The following is a 5,865-nucleotide window of genomic DNA, read 5'->3' on the forward strand; positions in this document are numbered from 1 at the left end:
AGGGGGTGTTGGTCTCTGCTCCCAGGGAACGGGCGATGGGATGAGGGGAAACAGCCTCAAGTTGTGCCAGGGCAGGTTTAGGTTGGACATTGGGAAAAATTCTTCCCCCACAAGGGCTGTCAGGCACTGGAAGGGGCTTCCCAGGGCAGGGGTCGAGTCCCCATCCCTGATGGTGTTCAAAAATCATGTAGACGTGGCACTTTGGGACATGGTTGACCAGGCGTGTTGGTGTTGGGTTGATGGTTGGACTTGATGATCTTGGAGGTCTTTTCCAACTTAAATGATTCTGTGATTCCTCCCCATGCCGAGGTTGAGGAACAAGCCTCAGCTGCTCAACATCCCGCCTGAAGCCCCCAGGGAAGGGGACAAGGGCTCCAAGGCAGCCCAGAGGCTGGGCTAGTGTTTGCCAGGAGTGAGGGAGATAGAGGGGAAGCAGGTGGAAAAGCTTCCCTGCTCTCTGCACACCTCCTGACCCATCAACTGCCTCTCCGGGTATGGGAACATGCCCTCCTTGGCTGTGCTCCAGCGTGCAGCAGGGTGGGGAGCCAGGCTGAGGAGCAGCACCGAGGCCACCGCTGCTTCCCTCCAAGACTGGGAACGGCCAGAGCCACCACCGCTCCATCCCTGGGACCAGCCACCTCGGTTCCCTCCCCGCTCACCCCAGCACCCTCTGCCTCCTGCCTTCTTCTGACACCCCCAGCTGCTGGGGAGGGTGAAGAGGAACGAGCAGAGGGGATGGGAAGGACGAAGCAGCATTTTGGGGAGGATTCAGGCATCCAGGCAGGGCAAAACCATGGTGCTGGCATTGGCCACATCACTGCTTCCACCTCCCGCTCAGACTGGGGGGGGTAACCAGAACATTGGTGATTCAGGGCAAACAACAATTTGTGATATGTGTGAGCAGATAATAAAAGGGCAGGGGGATAAATCAATTTTTTTTCTTTCCTTTACAGTCTCACAATGTGCACCAAGCCATTCCCTCCCTGGAGGAAGAGCTCAGCTTTACCAGAGAGGCCAAAAGCTGTTCAGATGAGGAGCGCCAGGGAGAAGAGGAGCCTGCAAAAGGGCAAACACCATCACGGCCCTCTGTACATCCATAATTCATTTCTGCTCTCCCTGCCTCGGAAGGATATGGCTGGACTGGAATGTGTTCAAAAAGCAACCGAGGTAGATGATGGCCAAAGGTCTGCAGGGGCTCGTCTGCCAGGTGTATAAATGGTCCAGCACTTCTGTCTGGGGCAGGGTTTGTGACTCAGGGGCTTCATATTTAATAGCCCATGGTGGAATTTTCCACCCCAGTTGGAATAGCGCTTCTGGGAAGAATTGCTGCCCATGCAGCTTGTCCTCATGGCGGCCGGTGGGACCCACGAGCCCAGCGCTGCCACCAGGACCAGAGGTGCAGCAGGAGCAGTGTGACGCAGCTCACGCCCAGCCAGCATCCTGTGCGCATCGTGGTGGTCTCGTGCCCCGGCGTCACAGCAGCTGCTGGCTGCCACGTTGCAGCAGCTCTTCTCTCCCCTAACCCTTCAAACACTTGATTTTTTTTTTCAACGAATGGGGTGAATTTGGCTTTTAACTACCTGGGGCGACACAAGCGGCTGCGTACGGGTGAGCTCCAGCTAAAAAAAAAATAAAAATTTGGGCTGGTGAGCGATTAAAAGGTGAGGCCCACCCTCCCCCCAGTCACTGCTGTCGCCAAGGGTGCGCAGGGCACCCCACTCCCTCCGCATCCATCAGGCACCACCCTGTGGATATCCATCTTCTGCTCTGGGCCACCCCGGTATCTTTTGGCCCTGTAGCACAACGTGGTAGTGCGGCTGGAGGGACCTTTGGTATCCAAAATGCTATTGGTTTATACCTGCAGGCTGGAGTGCCGGGGCAGCAGGGGGGACCAGCTCCAGCCTTTGTCCTGGGGCTTTATCCTGCTTTAGGCTGACAGTGGGCAGACGGTCGTGGGAGACGTGGGACCGGGTCGCTGACTCCAAGCCTCCTGTGCCTCAGCAGGCTGGAGGTACTGAGCCACTGAGCCCACCCTCTCCTCTGCTCCCCTTGAAAAGCAAGCAGGGGCTGCTCAAATCCCCCGGAGTGCCCGAGCCCCCCAGCGCTGTTTCCAGCCACTGACGGGGCAATAACGCTGTAAGAAGCCGCCAAGTGGCTTCTGAACCCATTAGCCAGTGCTCTCTGTGTCACGGGGGAGGCTCCGGCATTCCCCGGCCCCTTTTTGGAGAAGCATCAAGAAGTAGCTCCCCAGCGGCAGCAGCCGGAGCAACCCAGGGTGAGGTCCCTCATGCAAGGGGAGCTGACAGTGGCCCAGCTGGGTGTGCAGGATGGGGTCCTGGGGAGAGGGACACCCCCGGCGTGGACAAGCCAGAGCAAACAGTGCAAGTGTGTGTGTGGGTCATTTCAGCTGGCAACACAGCTGGGGTGAGGGGCTAAGGAGGGAGCTGGGGGCTTGTCTGGCGTACAAGTAATCAGCTGCAGCAGCTTATTTTGAAGGGGTTTTAGTTTAATGTAAATAAAACCATCCTGGAGAGAACAGATAGCACCTGAGGCCAAAAGGCTCGAGCTCCCACAATATTGGGCTAGAATAGCTGTTACCCTTGCAGGGACTGGCCAAGCCAATCCATCTTCAAGCCCTAAACTTTGCTTGGAGTCACCAGGGGACCCACTGAAAGGTCTTCACGTGGCATGGCCAGGCCAAGCCAGGCAGCACCCCTGGGCCGGGCACCCTCCGAGGGCCGTTCCCTGCCTGTGCCCCAACGCTTCCCCCTCCCAGGCTGCAAGAAGACGTGGACCAAGGGTGCCCTGTGCCCAGGCTTGCTGGAACCTCTAAAAAAATCATCTCTTGGCTTCCTGGCTGCCTCGGACCCAGGAGAGGGCAGCAGCAGCCCAGGCTGCAGCCTCCACTCCCCTTTACCAAGCTTGTCATCAGCCCCTAAGCTGCTCAGAGAAAGCTGAGAAAGAAAAGCAAGGTACTGAGGGAGCAAGCCAGAACCCTGCAGGCAGGCTGGCAGGGCTCCCCTGGGCCCCAAAATTGTTTCCAAGGTGGAATTGGAAAGAAAATGGTCTTTCTTCGGCAACAAACTGGAGTGCCAGGGCTTTCCATGGCAGTCTTCCATTCTTTTGACATGGGTGATTGCTGGGCAGATGCTTTTTCACAGCACCAAAACTCAAGGTGGGGGTGCTGGGATGTTCCCAGTACAGGCGGAAGGCATGCACAGGCAATGGCATGCAGCGCGTGCGTGTCAGGCTGTTGCAGAAGTGCTAAAAGCCCATGAAATCCTGCTCACTCAGAACATTTCAGGATACGGAAACACGACGACAGGCGCTTCATGGGCACGCCGGCTGCCTTTCCCGATGGCCCTGCAGCAGGAGGGTTGGAAACAGGGGAAGTTTCCATTTCTCCCACATGCAACCCCAAACACAGGCTGGCTCCCAGCCCGGGCTGCGGTTCACAGCCGAGTGCCGTGAAGCTCGTGCTGCGCATTTTCCCTCACAGCATCCCCTTTTTGGGACAGCATTGCCCCGTGCAGCTCTGGCCCTGCCCTTTGGCCCAGCCAGACCAGTAGCATCTTCCTGGTTTTCCTGGATGAGCTCACCAGGATGGGTCGCATCGCGGCAGGTGAGTGGGAGGAAGGCACCCTTCCCGCCGCCCCGAAACCCTCCCCACCGCTTGGGCAGCGTGTCGTGGAGCCGAGCTGCCTCTCGCTGCCAGCGCTCCCGTTGCCGCGCGCCTTGGCCTTCCCCGATGGCACGTGGGCAGCAGCGTGTCCGTGTCCCTCTCCTGGCTCACAGTGTAAGCCAGGCAGCCTCCGTTCTGAGTCGGCCTCAACAGATTCCTTTGATTATTTCTTTTTTTTCCCAGTTCACACCCTCTGAAATCACAGCAAAGCACAAAATTGTTGCTTACCAAAGCTGTTCTTCTGAAACGTGTCATTAAAGAGGGAACCTGGTCACCCTGCCAGGCACAGCCTGCTTGCTTCCTGAGACGTAACGACGTGCGAAAGCAGCTTGCTGCGCCACATGGGCCTCAGTCTGCCCGTACCCCAGGCGTTACCCAGCCTCCCTCCAGAGCCTGGACAGGGCCACTCCTGCATTATTCCCACCTTTTTGGACCTTTTCACCCCATTTTTGGGTGACAGCCCTGCATGTCTGTAAGCTGGCTCTGATTCTGTGTGTGCAACCAGGAGCTCTGGCGTGTCTTGGTGGCTTGGAGCATGGAAGGTGTTCATCGGGGGGCTGCAAGAAGACCCACACATCCCATTGCGTGCACTGGGAAAGCCTCTGGGAGCTACTGCCCCTGAAGCTGTCAGGCTGATGAATGCAATAGTCCTCACCGCCGGTAAGTGCAGAAACATTTTGGTGATGCCGTGCGTTGTGCCAGCCTAGCAGCTTCTTTGGGGAGCTACCACCGGGTCCTGCAAAACAGAGCTTTTATTCAAGAAAGGATTCAGCCCAGCTCAGTCTTGCCTCTTCCATCCACGGCTCCCTCCCTGGCGGCACCAGGGTGGAGGAGAGGCTGCGGAAGGAAGGAGCAGCAAATACACCATCACATCAGACACTGCACCCACACCAGGGGGACATTACAAAAATCACAGCCGAACTCTTGGACCTATGAGGGCCACCAGACTTGTGCACCAGATCAGTACCAGACGCGGGTGTCATACACAAGTCTTTTGGAAGCTGGTCTCGAGTGTCTTAAGTTCAAGACCCAGAGCACATGCAATGCTAAACCTACTTTCCATGGCTGCTCTTCGTTCCCTATCTCCCTGTGCAGTCTGGAGCTGACATAGCCCCAGAAAATCATCACTTAGTTGGGGCTTGGGTGCCCCTTCTCCCCCTCCACCCAGCTGCGGGCAGCTCACAGCAAGCTGCAGAGCACAGGTCCCCGGGTTTTCTTTCTCTGGTCTTGCCTCTCCCTTGCAGAGAGACTCTGGGATGGAGCTGTGCGCTTGGCTCTCAGACCTCCCCGACAACGAAGCCCTTCCAGGACTTCCAGAAGCACACATCTCTCATGTGGGGCAGCCCATGCTCAACCTCTACTTCCAGAACAGCTTCTGGATGAGAGAAGCTCCAGTGAGATTTGCTGGCTTCACTTTTTATTTATTTTTTCTTTAAAGCAATGAGGTAAACGGATTTCATCCACCAGGGCGAGAGGATTTGACAAGATCTGCCTGATAATTCCATTTTTCTTTAAAATGGCTGATTGTTTGCAGCGCTGTTGAAACACGTCCGAGGCTGCACGCCTGCAGGCAGCAGAGGCTGACTAGCCAAAACGCATGCCCACATACCTGAGTGCTTCAAAATGAACTCATGTGGTGGAAGAGCCATAAACAGACAGGATCAGCAAGGTGATCGGAATTGGAAGCATGCGAGGCAGCCTGGGGCATTAGATGGTGAAAAGGAGAATGGGACAAGCAACAGAGGTGTTGGAAGGGGGCTGAGAAGTGGAGCTCTGTGGGCACCGCATGTATCTTCCAGCAGCCCCAAAGCTGCCCACCACCAAGGATGGCAACGCCACCAAGAACAGGATTGCCACCAGGAATGGCATCGCCACTAAGAACGGCATCACCACCAAAGATGGCATTGCCACCAAGAACGGGATTGCCACCAAGAACGGGATTGCCACCAAGGATGGCATCCCATCAAAGAAGGCATTGCCACCAAGAACGGCGTCGCCACCAAGAATGTCATCACCTGGACTTTCTCAGTGCAAAGCTGAGGAGCTGAGTGTCAGAGCAGGGCCTTGGCTGGTGCTTGAGCAAACGTAGTGATGGTCTTTGAAAGACCAACGATTCTTCAGCCGAAATGTGGTCTGCACCGTTGTGCTCATTAGCCGAAGGACAGGCTGCGGAGGAGATGTGG

Source organism: Egretta garzetta, unplaced genomic scaffold (assembly GCF_000687185.1).
Source record: "Egretta garzetta isolate BGI_Z169 unplaced genomic scaffold, ASM68718v1 scaffold448, whole genome shotgun sequence".
Classification (NCBI taxonomy): domain Eukaryota; kingdom Metazoa; phylum Chordata; class Aves; order Pelecaniformes; family Ardeidae; genus Egretta; species Egretta garzetta.